The sequence below is a fragment of the Homalodisca vitripennis genome, chromosome X (assembly GCF_021130785.1).
Source record: "Homalodisca vitripennis isolate AUS2020 chromosome X, UT_GWSS_2.1, whole genome shotgun sequence".
Classification (NCBI taxonomy): domain Eukaryota; kingdom Metazoa; phylum Arthropoda; class Insecta; order Hemiptera; family Cicadellidae; genus Homalodisca; species Homalodisca vitripennis.
Window position 1 is genome coordinate 1,973,590 of NC_060215.1, and position 15,832 is coordinate 1,989,421.

Consider the following 15,832-nt stretch of genomic DNA (forward strand, 5'->3'; position numbering starts at 1 on the left):
CGACATTTTATATAATTTCTTTCTTTTATCTATTTTTTTAGTATATTTTCTGTTATCCAAGGTGTTCTTAATCTAGCTACATCTACTTTCTTAACCTATCGTACATTACTTATGCTGCTATTTACCATTTCATTGAGAGTTTCATGAAACTCACTATAACATACATTGACATTATTCAATGTATACAATTTATCCCAATCAACATGCCTTAGCTTATTTATGACACTGTTATAGTCAATTTTATTTTTATTAGGGGCATGTAATTTATTTAGTGGATTAAGTTTCCACTCCCTTCAATATCAAACCTAGCATTAAATGGGCAGAACTATTTTATATCAAAAGTTGCAATATCAAAAATATTCATATTTTTATATCTAATAAATATATGATCAATACATGATTTAGACACTGGTGTAATCCTTGTCGGAACGTTATTCATTGACACAAATCCATTATTTAGCATTGTACTAATATAGTTTTTGGCAATATGTAGCTGTTATGTACAATAAGTTTAAGTTAATATCTCCTTTTATAATAGTATTATTTTTTTATATCTTTTAGTAACTCTCCTATTTCAATAATATAGTTATTTTCTTTAAATTCATGCAATCTGTATACACAAAATAAATTAAAATATGATTTTTTGTCTTAACTTCTAACTTCTAACTTTTGTCTAACACATCAGCAGTGTACATTTTTACATTAGCAATTTGTGTTACAGTTATACTACTTTTTACAAAACAAACAACTCTATCTATCGTTGCATTGAGTATACATTGTATAACCCTTTATATTGTACAGGTTACATTCGTCACTTCCAATCCATACTTCACTTAAAATTAAGAAATCAATGCTATCTTTAATCAGATAAAATTCAGCTAGTAAGCTATACAAATTTTTTCTCATGCTTCTAATGTTAGCATATAAGAAATTTATATTACGATTGTTTTGCTGGGACGAAAAAAAATACTATTTATTGAATCAAAACTTTGAATGCTAGTATCCATTATTTAAACTATATTACTCTATTTAATTTATTTTTAATAAACATTTAAATTAAAATAAAAATATTTACATAAAACGAAACATAGCAATAACCTCTAACCTAAGAGATGGTGGAGTACCCACTTTAACTTATCAATGTCATTAAGACAGTTTATTTTCCGACAGCTCTCTCCATCTGCTTTTCTTATAAAAAACTTCCCGTAGCGGCACCAAACATACTTATAACCTATTTCTTTGCACTTTTTTCAGACTAGATAATAAAAACTTGTTGTCAGGTGACAAATGCTCATTAACGTACACCTTATTGGCAGGATAGGCTGGGTTGATATTTCTTGCAGTGAGGTTCCTATTGTCCCTGTACTTGGCGATCCAGGTATCTCTCAGCATCTTGGTCTGGAACTGGACCACCAGTGATGGGATGCGGTCTCGCTTAAATGACGGAATTCTATGAGCCGCCGCCACCTGGTTGTCTTCCATCGCCATTCCAATCGCTGCTCCCAGGTCCTTAATAATCTTTGAGACATCCTCTCTTGGTGTTTCGGGTATCCCGCTTACTTAAATATTTGTTCTTCTAGAATATTGCTCAAAGATCCTGATTTTCTCCTTAAGTCCATCTACATCACTCTGTAGTTCGTTACATTTCTTTTTTAACTCGCAGTTCTCCTTCATCATAATACTGATCTCAGATTGAATAGACTTCATTTTTGAATTTTAAGCCACTGCAATAATGCTTTCAATATATCAGATGTATATATTTGTTACTTATGGTACTATTTCATAGATAAGAAAACAATATAAAGGAAAATGTTAGTAAAATTTATACTTATTTGACGTTAAATGTAATATATTTTTGTAATATTTAATATTCCAAATCTGATGCAATATATATATATATATAGTTATATATTTATTATTTTATATAGGTGAATATGATTAAAATATTTAGAAAAATTCATTATGTAAGACTTAGTGTTGAATTTTTTTAACGGTTTAACCTAATTTTATGTTTTTTTTTTTTTATCCATCAAATTGTGCTATGGATTTCCATATTACGTCAATATCCACATATTACGTCTGCTATGGAAGTTTGCAGATGTAATATGTGCAAGTAAATTATTATCATACGTTCTTTTTTATCATTAGGCAATTGTGTTTATGGTATGCACCTGTTGGAATAAAAATTCATTTAAGATCAGATTAAACCTACAATTAAAAAGATTTTCCAAATTGAAATGTGTTTTTAAATCTGTTTGGTCCTATTATGGGAATTTTTATACAGATGGCATTGTATTTCCCAAGTTATCATTGCCAATGACGAATATTTATTGTACCTCTTATAGAATGCCATGTTCATACAAATATAACACGACACCCAAACATCATTCCCTAGTTCACTATCGTACAGTCACGTGCATAGATGAAGTTGTTTCTGGCACGAAGAATTTGACCCTTAGTTCTTATTGCATCGATCCATTTTACATAAACAGGTTGCCCGTGTTGTGTTCGCAGGCAAAACTTACTTTACGTGTTTTGCCTTCAACCATCAACTTAAACTCCCTCACAGCTTTCATACCAAAACAGGCTCTGTCGTTCAATAAATCTATAGACTTTTTTAAAAATATAATTTAAATATTTTGTGTTCAATTTTGCAGATTACCGCGAATTGCCATGAAAATCTAAGTTTAAAGTATATTGTCCATAATGCTGTATTATATAAGCTTTAGTATGGTTATAGTTTTAGAAGATGGATGGCAAGCTCAATGAGTTTTAAAGCTACTTCTCGAACAACTATCCTTTTTTAATTTATTGAAATAACTGTATTTTGATTCTAATTTACTGCTTTGTAAAATGATGAAATATTATATTACTTCACTACTTTTTATTCAGCTTCCTCGCAATGTAAGATGTGTTTCTAAATTGCACTTTTGTAAGGAAACAACACGTTAAGCATTTATGTGAGATATTTATACAGCAAAATGATTAATAAAAAATACATTCTACATTAATTGTAACTACAGGATAATTTATTAGCGGAAATCACAAAGATTAAAGTTAATAGAGTTAGTCCGGAAACCTGTAAAGTATAATAAATAATATACAACTGTTGTATGTGTAAAACATTTATAATACACTTTTTAAAATTACTTAAATATGAGCAGTTATTATAAGTAACTTTGTGCTTGTAGTGGAATAAACGCTATGTTAAATTAATGCATTAAACAATGCTAACGTACCAAAAACACATGCTGCGTAGCATCAACATTAGCGATAATTTAGACGTTAAATATCACTTAGTGCGCAGCGGTATGAAGGTTAGTGTCCAATGTAGTCAACATCCTGACGATAAATGTTGACGCTAACATAAGTCCTGTGGAGAAGACATTAATGTAAGCACATCATTTAACTTAATTTAAAGTTTGCGTTAATATTAAAAGTATGACACGTGCTACTTATTTCGCCACAAAAACTGCTAAACTTTAATGTTTTGTACTGTTACATTAGCTTTTGTCTTCTAGTATTCAACTGTAATTCTTTATTCATGCATGATTATTTTGTAGGCTGACTTTCAATAGACGATTGGCATTACTAAGATATCATAACAACGGTAATATGTTACAATTTAGTTGCCTTTTCTTAACAATACAATGAAGAAATGTGATAAGATGTTTATCACATAGGTTAAACATGTGATTTTATTCTTAGATAACCACCAGAGCAATAATAGAATAATATATTCATAACATATCAGAACTATAATTAATAATATATTTATAGTTTCAGTTTTCGTTAGTTATTAACCTTCATAATTATTATAGTTCATATTGACCGATATGTTGTAGGTACCATCACCAATATACTTTTTTTTTAATAAGGGATAAAGAAATTTTACAAACAGCAAAATTATGTTTTTTATAAAAAAAAATTATATTAACTTTCAAAATAACAAAATAGAAGTGATAAAAAAATATACCTTTATACGCAACTGTTATCTGCTTCTAGATGGTTAGAAGATTTATTTATGTACAGTTTCATTAAGACGGTTGTTACGCTAGGGAAACTAGGTGCTTTTAGTTGCACTAGCTTCTTAACAATGCTCTTTATCTCATTGGTTAGAACAATGCAGTTCAAATAATATTTTGGGGTTGATATCCTGATATATCTATAAACTTTTTGAGTCGTAAAGTTCAATTGGATTTTTGGCTTGTTTATGTTTTTATAATATTTTGTCACTACTAAACAATAGTAAAACATAATTAGTTAAGTTTTGTTTGCTTTTGGTTCCGTTTAGTGAAAACACAGTTTCTATATTCATAGTATATTCAGCCACTATCAATACACAATCGTACTATTTGCCATGCGTATTATATAATACAAAATCCCTAGAGAGCAAACACAAACAAGGTTATGGACTGAGTTAGAATTGGACTTCTGTCTATGTCTCCGTACTGAGGTTTTACATGCATGTGTCGGTCACGAATATTAAAAAACAGGGATTAAAGTATTTTTATAGCTAATACAATTTGATACATAAGCATTTCAGATAAATTATAAAAGGGTTATACCATCCAATTAATAAGAAATAATTAGTAAAAATTCTAGCTCAGCCGTAATTTTCAGTTACTTTTGTTCAATTATTGTTTTATTACGGCGCATTTTAATGTATATGTTCTGTTAGATCTCTGCAAGTAAAACATGAAAACATTTAATACGTACCTCACAATACCATCACTTTCTGTTATCAGTCAGTATTTAATTATGTTTTGGAAAATTAAATTGTTATAAACAACGGAGCATAAAAGTGGAGTGTTGATATTACGAGTTCAACTTTGAAATTGTATTCGTATAATTACACACATATAAACACATTTTATGTAAAGGTTTACTTTACACTTTTAGATTTTATAATGTTTTTACTAAAAAAACATAAATTTAAAATTTGTATTTGAAACCGTTTCTGAATTACGACTATTTAAATGTTAAAAAGTTTATAAAGGACACGAAGAGAGGTATTTTAAATTTATCCAGGAGCTCTCCTAATTTACCTACAGAGTTTGGAGGGTTGTAATGTTTTAACACCTTAAACCCTCTTTTAGTGATATACAGTATACTTATAATAAATGCAAAGTCCAAATTATTTAAAGACTTTTTTTAAATATTGCAACAGTAAATATTTCGAACAGTTGCTAATATTCTTAATTTATAATTTAGGAAATTACATGATATGAAACAACACGTATATTAAAACAAATTGTTGACAAGAAAAATGGGAAAACTAGTACTAGTACCAAATATTAAAACCAAGAGTATCACACAGATTTACTTTTTTGTAATAAACCAATGGGGATTACATTATTGTTTTGAGAAGTTAATATTGCATAAACCAATAATAAAAAAGTCCCATTCCTGTTCCCTTCCTTTTTTACAGAAATTTTGTTTTTGCCGTGACGATTGCCATTTGTTATTATCCTTTGGTCCATCGTGGGTGATTAGAAGTGTTATCCTTTCCGCAATGGAGGGGTATTTAGAGTCGCCTTAAGTTAATTTCCAAGATATTTAGCTGTTATTGATCTATTGTGTAGTAGTGTGAGTTTAAATAAAATGAATGTATTTCATGGAAAACTTTGTATTTCAATATGTTGTTCAAATGCCTATATTATATTATATCTTGAATGGGTTGAGTACATTAATGACTAAGTTCAAACATTGATGCAAATACATTAACTTTTATAATATTAATAAAGCATAATAGGGATAACACGATTATTTCCTGTAATTTAATGTGATATTAATAAGATTATACTTCTGTAGAGCATAATGAAAATACCAAATAAGTTACAACTGTAATATCATAGTTTAGTTTTTTATTTCAAGCATGACATATTTCTTTAACTTAGTATGAAGAATCAACTTAAGAAACTGAAATCTAAACGTAACTCTTTAAAAAAATGCTAAAGTTATCCATATTTATTCATACAGTCACTTTAAGTATTATTTAAAACAAAGCAAACGGGAAAATCTTGAATTTATGTATGTACCGTAAGAAGAAATTATGATAACTAATTACCATACATGTGAACAAGATTTCCTATAAACGTGTTTTGTAAAGGAATAGTAGTACTAGAAACATGCCTGAAATATTGATCTAAGGCTTATATAATCAGGTTCATTAAATTCATTTCAACCATTGCTATCGCTTGTTCAATTTGAATTAATGATATTGCTGAAATTAATTTACTCTACTCAAGGTAATATTGTGCATGACAAATCGAAGAGCAGGACCGACCACGTCTGCAATACTACTGTACAACAGAGTGTGAAGAGTTTCCAAACTCTGCAGTGAGTAATCGAATGTCAAGGAGCAGTAGAAAAGTCACGAATGCGATGGCACTGTAAAAGCCACTGCAATAAGAAGATAGAGGGCTCAAGGCGAGGGCATGGCAGGAAGTCAATTGATAGTGGAAAAAATTGAACGTGCGATCGCGATGCTGGCGTCGTCGCTAGGCATGTTTGGGAATGTCATGGAAGGAGCCGGAACATGTGAACGCGGTGGGGCCCTAGTTTCGATCTTCACATATAAGATAACTAACCTTTCGGACTTCAGTACATCTTGGTAGAATGTTTTTGTAACTGATATCTATTCAAAGATTCCACATTTTCCATCATCTCATATTTAATTAGAACGCATTTTATGCAACTGAAAATAAGTTGTTTCAACCTTACTCATAATACTGTACTTTAGGTCCCAAAAATTGCTCCCCTCAATGGTTAGCTGGATAACCTCATTTATGAACAGTTCGTGGTTTTATGGGACTATTATCTCTTCTTTTATAAAATTTTCTCAAACACCTAAAATTAGAATATTATATTGAGCATTACCTACATTGTAATAAATAAGAATTATTATGACTATCCACAGCTGATTTTTTTGTTTGTATAAAATATTTAAGACAAACCTTTGTACAATATTTTATATCAATACCATCGTATATACAGTAACTATCAGTAAAGTAAGTAAGTATTGTATGAGTAAGTGATATTTAGATTGTACATATGGGTTTAGGTAATATTAGTATATATTTTAAAGTGATTACAATGAAATTCGTGTTGGAAATTGCAATACACATTTAACATGTCGAAAACACTTAAAGAAGACTAGAAAAACGAAAGGTTGAATATGGTTTATTTACAGAACATGTCATTTAGTTGTTGGCAGGAAAGTAACGTTTTTTCCGGAAAGTAGTTGTTTTCCAACAATGATCTCTTACGCGATAAGAAACGCTGTGCCGAGTGTGAGTTGAATATAAAACACTTCCGCGTCGTTGGATTGATTCTGTGCAACAACGTTTGGTGCAAAATGCTAGTTAACTGGTAATCTTTAAACCTCGTATTAAGGTAAAGTAATTCGAAACCCACTTCAATATGTATTTATATGTAAATTAATATTATTTTAAATCAGTTGGTGATACAATCAAGTAAAACTTATACAAGGTTGTATAAGAGTTGTATAAGACAAAATACAGACTTTAAATTTTTATTCCTGAAAATTATAAAGTATAAAATACAACTTGAAACACAACCCATTTTTCATTTAAAAATGTTCACCTAAATCCATGAATATGATTCCAACTTGCACGCCGCTGTCACCACAGCTGTCAAAGTTGCACCTCCTCCTATAGACAGCCTATACAACACACCGTTATTATTCTTTGTACCGCTGAACATTGATAGGAGTGTATCCAGAATTTACCAGTTTTCCAGAAAACAACGCAGTTTGTGGTGGTTATAAAATCGAAAATACCTAATTAAATCACAGGTAGCGATAACAACAGAAGACATGTGTCCCAGGCATTTGTGTCTCTTTAGTAAATATTCATTGGTGAAGCTATCAGAGAGATTAAATAGTTATCTATTAAAACATGTTGGTGATAACAATAGCAGACACTTGTCCCAGTCATTTGTTCCACTTTAATGAATATTCACTGTTAAAGGTATCGTAACTGAAATACCTATCTAAGAATACAGGTGGCGATAACAAACCGTGTCCCAGTCATTTGTTCCTCTTTACTGAATATTCATTGGTGAAGCTATCGGAACAGAAATACTTATCTTATAAAACAGGTGGCGATAACAATAGCAGACACGTGTCTCAGAAATTTTAGTTCCTCTTTAATGAATATTCATTGGTGAAGTTATCGGAATTGAAACAAGTATATACTAATAATTGTGGCGATCACAACAGCATACACATCTCCTAGTCCCTTTGTCCATGCGCGGTGAATAAAAGAGTTACTGGTGATATGTCGATACATTACCTCATCTATTGCTCTATTTCCTCGTGATCGCAAACAGCTTATCATTGACCATTGATGACTTAAATAATGTCTTGATAAAATTGCTGTTTAAATATCTAAAAATGAAATTAGTATACTGTTTATGAAATTATACTAATTGTGGTCTAGACACAAAGTTTTCATCTTTTAAATAAAATATACAAAAAAATTAAATTGTTTAGTATTCTTCAAATTTCATATTAGAATAAATTGATGAATTTCAAATAATAAAAGAAAATACGAATGTATTATATTACAGAAGCGGATAAAGAGAAGACGGTATATTTATGTTTATTGTTTTGTACAGAGCAAGACTGCTTAATAGTAAACGATATTTGTTGGAATATTGAATTTCAGTCATATCCAATAACTTGTGTTTTATTTACCCTTCATTGTATGCAGGAGCTTTAAAGTAGTTTAACTAATAATAGTTTAAAATATATAATAAATAATAGTAATAAAATATCTGAATATATAATGCCAATACAAAAAAAATAACTGTACTGGTCAGATACAACCATAGGTGTAAACTAAGACCACCTGCACTTAGAATATGCAGTTGCAACACTTATTTGTGCTGTTAGTTATCGAGGTGTAGTAGGGCCGTTGTTAGCTACAATCAACAAGGTATTTACAACAGACTTTGTGAATACAAGAAATTACAAGTATTTTTTTTATCAATTCGGCCTAGACCTATCAACCCATCTACAATATTCTAATACCATCTGACTGTCGGAGGATATTTGTATTCTTTAAACCATAGATTACAATAAGACCAATAGATAGGACATCGGGTGCTCGCAGGTGAAGCCACTGCGGAGCGGCTAATACTCAACAATATGGCGGCGCGGGCGTGAGTCACCCTACTGAGGAGCGTCGCCTTGCACCCCCGCTCTTCACTTCGCCCATGTCGAGCTTACTGTAGTCACCTGCTATACACTCCGCTTACTGACGCGTGTGCTTCCGGTGTGTTGCTTAACATCTTGTTGTATACTCTTGTTTAACTTGTTTATGTTGTGGATGGTGATGTCTTCACAAACAAACAATGCCTATGTCATGTGTTGCTTTTGGATGCTTCAATAAAGGAAAACTAGAGGGGATAACTTATCACAGGTAAGCTCAAAACCTTATACGCAGTTGTTATAATTACCATGTTAAAATTTTAAACAATAACCAAACCATATGATTTGCCACAAAGTATGTATCGTTGACGACGTGACCTTAACTTAATAATCATTTGAAAATTCTAAATGAATTATTGCCTCAGAATCATCAGGCTTCCCAAGTAATGTAATTTGTTTTGGCATAGATTACAATAATTGTAATCCATGGTTACCAGAATATAAATATTTTGTTGTAAGTAACTGTTACGTTTTTTGTAACCACTTTTGATTAATTAGCAAAACCATTTTATTTTGGTATACTTGTAACATCATACTGTATTTCAAAATAGCGACAAAGATATACAGCGAAAAATGTTCGTAAACGCATAATGTTATTGCATGATGCGTACTTAGATTACAGCAAGCCCAATAAGTTAATCTTATTATAATCTATGGATGCTTATTGTCATTTTTCGCAATATGTTTCGCTATTGAATTCTATCTTTTAAGCTATGTTTAGTTTTTCACAATTTAATGCCATTTACTGTGTTTTCAGTTTCCCAAAAGGCGCAGAACAACGGCAACGATGGATCAACGCAGTTAGAAGAAAGGATTTGGAGCCGAATCGTCACAGTAGACTCTGCTCTTCATACTTCCGGGAGGCGGATATCGACCGAACATCTGTCTGCAGAGTCCGGATACGAGAAGGAGCGGTACCAGCGATTTTTCCAACTTTCTCTGAGGTAAAAGATCGTAAACCACTTAAAAGAAAAGAAGAGCCAGAAATGTGTTCAACGAGCTCTTTTGTATCACCAACAAAAAAATTTAAAATTGCTCTTGAAAAATGCAAGTCAGGTGTCTCGACTTACAAAAAGAAGGTAAAGGTTCTGCAGCAACATTGAAGACGATTGAAAAAAGAGGGTAGCAAATTTAGAATCCATACTAGAATCCCTTAAGGAAAAATTAAATTTTAAACCAGAAGATTGTTCCTTCTTAGGATCAATTTCTCAGAATTCGGACTGTTTGATAAAGTGAGCGGCGGAAAAAACAGTTAACCCTAAAATGAAAAAGTTTTATGATGAAAGGCTCAACGCATTTGCTATCACACTCAATTTCGTGTCTCCGAAGGCATGCACATACGTACGAAAAACCTTTAACACTGCGTTACACCCCATCCTCGGACGTTACATCGTTGGTACTCAAGTGTCAACGCGGAACCAGGATTTTGTGTCAAGGTTTTACGAGCTTTAAAAGAACATAGCAGCAACGTTTCAAGACAACCAATATGTTTTTTGATGCTAGACTGCATGTCTATAAGGCATAAGCTTGAATGGGATGGGCATAGGTTTCCACGGCACCGTGAACGTAGGAAGCACCAATATTGTCGATGACACTGCCCCAATTGCAACTGAGGCACTTGTTATTTACTTGGTTACCATTACTTCCTTCTTCCTGGAAAGTTCCTTTAGGACACTTTTTGTTGCATCCACAAAGGGAGATCAACTTAGTACCTTGGTGAAGCAAAGTTTGGAACTACTACACGACGCAAACATTAGGGTAGCATCTCTAACTACCGATGGTACTGCTTGCAACATTGCTATGGCTAACAACTTAGGTTGCAAAATAGAGGGAAAAAACTTAAAATCTTGGTTTCCTCACCCAACCACAAACGATCGAGTGTATTTCTTTTTGGATCCGGCTCACATGTTGAAGCTCGTAAGGAATACGTTGGGAGACCACAAAGTAACGTTTGATGGTGAAAACAATAAAATTGACTGGGGTTATATTCAAAAACTGCATGATCTTCAATCACAAGAAGGCCTTCATTTGGGAAAGAAATTGTCAAATACACATATAAATTATGTGAAACAAAAAATGAAGGTAAAACTAGCCGCCCAGTTACTAAGCACCTCTGTTGCAGATTCGTTGCAGTATTTGTTAACAAATACAACCGCTGGATTTGAAGGTTGCTCTGCCACCATTAAGTTTGTGCGAACTTTCGACCTACTATTCGATGTGTTAAACTGTAGGAGCATTAGGGCAAAATATTCGAAACAAGCCCTTTATATCCAGGAAACTACGAAACAAACTCTGAAATTATGCAGAATGCAAAAGACTACATAGCAAAACTACAAGACAAGAAGAGACAACCAATACTGAATTCGCAAAGAAAAACAGGATTTCTCGGATTTACCGTGTGTATTTAAAGTAAAATGGCACTTTACAATGAGTATGTACAGGCCAATGATTGTAAACTTATGTACTTTCCAGTTTACAAGATCAGTCAAGATCACCTAGAAAGACTGTTCGGGTACATTCGTTCTCGTGGAGGCTTCAACAACAACCCATCATGCAGAGAGTTCACTGGTGCCTTTAAAAGAATTCTACTGAATAAAGAAGCTACATGAAACGGAAACAGGAAACACATTTATTCTGAACAAAACATTGATTCTGAGCCTTAACAATCAGAGGAATGAAGTTCAAGAAATCAATTCAAATACACCATGGTGGAGGTCCTTGGATGATGAAGAACAAAAATCTTTGGATCAAGAGGAAGCAGGCGAAGAATAAGAAGTTGTAATGAATGTGTTGAGTAACACGTCGAATATTACATGTGATATTGTAGAATATATTGCTGGATATGTTGTAAGTAAGCTTAAAACTGAAATTGTTTGTTGTGAGTGCGTGGAACTGTTGGTGGGCAACGTTTCGTTTTCTCAAAGTTTGGTTAAATGTAAAAATAGGGGGGGTTTAGTGCAACCGTCAGAGGCTGTATAAAAGCTCTGTTTAATTGCCGAGTCTGTTGTTAAGTTTAATTTGAACAAAGGAGAAATCATTTCAATCAAAAATTTAACTGAAAAGATGACGTCATCAGTAATGAAGAAATGTATAGGAATGGATTTGTTTCCAGGGGACCATTTCCTTGACAATGGCCCCGAACAAAGCCATTTTGTACTTCTTATAAAGGCAATAGCTGAGAAATATTTTAAGTTGAGACTACACCACTTTTCAAAGAAATTCAATGAATCAATACACAAAACCAAACTTAGAAATTATCTCTTGAAAACAGTAACGTTCATGGGGCAATAGTTGGTTCATTTAATTTTAAAGTGTTCAATTTTTTCAATTGTATTGCATTTTTTTGTCTTTAGTTTTGTTTGTCATCATGGTTGGAAATGGTCACCTAAAAACAAATCTATTTCTATATTTTCTTTCTTTTTAGCGCAATTTCAATTGAAAAAGGTCAATAAACTAACATTTATAATATATGACTTAAAAGTTCCTCCTCTTCTCAACTGAGTATTACAGATTAGTTACAATTAACTGAGTTGTAAAGATGAAACTATATTTTATCGTACGTTTAAGTAATTTTCCATACTTTATTATAATTAATCTATAAATCTTACTTATTGCCTTACTAATTGTATAATAAATGTTTACAGACTTAACAAAATATTTTATTAAACCTTTATACACTTTGTTATAATATGTAAACATAAACTTTAGATAGTGTATTTTGGGATATTTTGAGCTGAAGGATTATAAGGTTTAAAGTCATGTTTCCCTCATCTAATAATTTACCCGCATATTCAAACTTTGCTCATATTATAGTATATATGCAAAAAATAAATAGCAAATAAACTCTTAGTTATACTTCTTTAGAGTATTGACTCAGATTGAATTCCTTCACTAATTACATAAATTATGTGGTTTTATTTGAAGTAATTACTGTAAACAAGTACAAATAAAGCGTTTCTCTACTCATTTTTTATAATATGCTATAATGTACGGTACGAAGAAATAGATGGCCCGGCACGGACCGCACGGAGCGTTGAGTTCAAAGCGGTCGCGGCACTCGTAAACTAACGTCTCATAAAAAATAACTTTGTGGCCAAACCATAAGAGCTAATTAAAAAAGAAAATATGTTCCGAAAACTTCAACTATTCAATAAAATTTCCACCGTTTTTAAACTTGCCTGACCAAAAAACGGCAAAAGTAGCAGGCGACTAACTTTTTTTTGTAAAGTTTTAAAATGTAATCATAATTCTTGACTTTATTTAATTATTTAAATTGCAAAACTAAATTTTTAGAACATTTGAATGATACCACAGGCATCCATAGCTTGTTTATTTCACTCATACAAAGTTTCAAAGCATTTTATTTATTCTAAGTAGGGTAGATCACGAGTTGATTGAAACGGGAGAACTGAATTTTTACAATAATCGGAGCGTAGTTTTGAGTTTCTATCCCACGACAACATGGCGGACCTGGCTTCACCTGCCCCAATGTTGACAAGATAGGCATAGCCCATCTATTTGGTCTTATTGTAATCTATGCTTTAAACTCACTCAACAACCTTATTTTGAATATTGTTTTAAATCTAATATTAACAGGTAATATGAGATTTATGTTACCAATGTAATAATACAGTCTGGCCAATAACGCTAAGTACATCAGACGTCCACTTTAACATGGTTTACCAATGTTTTGCTATGATTATAATGAGAACCTGTAAACAAATTAATACAAATCTGTTAATACACAGCTTACCAGAATGTCATAGATAGAAAGAAATATGATCTTCTGTAACAGTCCACACCAGTCTCTGTTACTGATGCTGGCTAGCTCAGGGAAAGGGGGGTAAGTTGTTCCAAGTCCTAGGCGAAGTCCATAACATCGACGAAAAATGTTCAATATTTATTTTGGGGCGCCACCTTGTTTTGGAAGGAGACTCCAGGGACTGTAACAAGGAACCAGTCCTTTCCAGGTTCCGGGACACCAGGGTAAGCAGGTGTATGGACCCAAGAGAATTACCGAAGGTCGATGAACCGTTTACAATAAACGTTAAATTTAATTTTTAGAATAAGAATACCTATATTTATAAATTTAGTAAGTAGGAAAATGTTTGGCGTGACTCCAACTATATTAATGTAACTATATTATAGAATCCTTAGTTTTTTTGGATCTTAGTAGAGTACTGTAAAGTTAAAGTATAGGAAACTGATAGTTAAGCTGTGAAGACGGGAAGACTCAAGACTCAGAACTTTACAGACTCGAGTCTATTGCAATAATTCCCGTAAAGGGCAAAAGAACGTATCCTATATTATTTTTAACAGTAGTTACAGCCAGTATTGCCTCTAATCTGCATTACAGTGAAACAAAACAACTAGATATAACCAAGACTATTACTGATATAACCACACAAACTTAGATAAGAAGATATCTTAAGATAATTAAACCCTTCTTACAATACAGATATATAATTAAACATTTAACATAAACTAAATTAACTACCTAAAGACAGTAAGAGAGTAATAATTGATGCAACTCTTATTTCTGGAGTCCCAGGCGTCGAGTATCCTTCGAGAGGTATATCGAGAGGAATGGTCCCAGTCTCGGAGAGGAATATAGTATACCTGAGAGATCACCAGAACATTTTTAAGTCACTCACCAGAAGACGACAAGTCCACGCCCGGTAACTTCATCGAAGTCGACCGAACCGAGAGGAAGCAACACGTCCGCGGGTGATCCGGATGTGCGGTACGGTAGTGTCGGTCGGTATGGCACGGCAGACGAACAGGCGGGTGCCGGCAACAGCAACTCGGAGAGCGCAGCAACAGTTGGGGCTAAAAGACTTATCCTCAGTCCAGCAGCCACGATCAGACTCCAGGGAATAAAAACCCTGCACAATGTACAAAGATGATAGCCCAGCTATTAAAATTACTTCACATACAACGTAATTCAAAGTTTTAACGACACTGAATAATAAATACAATAACGAAAGCACCATAACGAATAATAATTCAAGACAACAGTAAAAGACATATTTTAAAAGTAACTGTCACAGCATCTATCTTCACGGGATTGCAACATCAATTACAGTTACTAAAAGGTACAAGTATCATAGCGGAAATAGTTTTGTGACTAAAATGGAGTGCTTTTGGACTAAATTGCTTTTAGTATTTACTAAGTTTAGCATTATTACTGCCTGTATTATTAATTATTTTCAAAGAAACAGTTTTATTAAAATAATAATCAATCACACATTGCACTGTGCAATACCAATACTAGATACTAAATATTATATAGGTATATATTATTTTATAGGAAAAAATACTATGTTACTGAGCGAGCAAACATTAAATTTAGTGAGATAGAAAATAAGCTTAGAGTACACAACTATTATTTACAAATATTTTTCATGGTGACCCATAGACTTGTGACATGACGAAATTGTTTTTACAAGACATAAAAATTATAAATTAGTTTAATCAAATTAGCATTAATAATTATTTAATTAATTAAGCTGTAATTCAAAGTTGTTTTACAGTTTACCTTGTTTAACATCTACTGTACTACAACCGGTTAATACATTACATTTAACACAACAG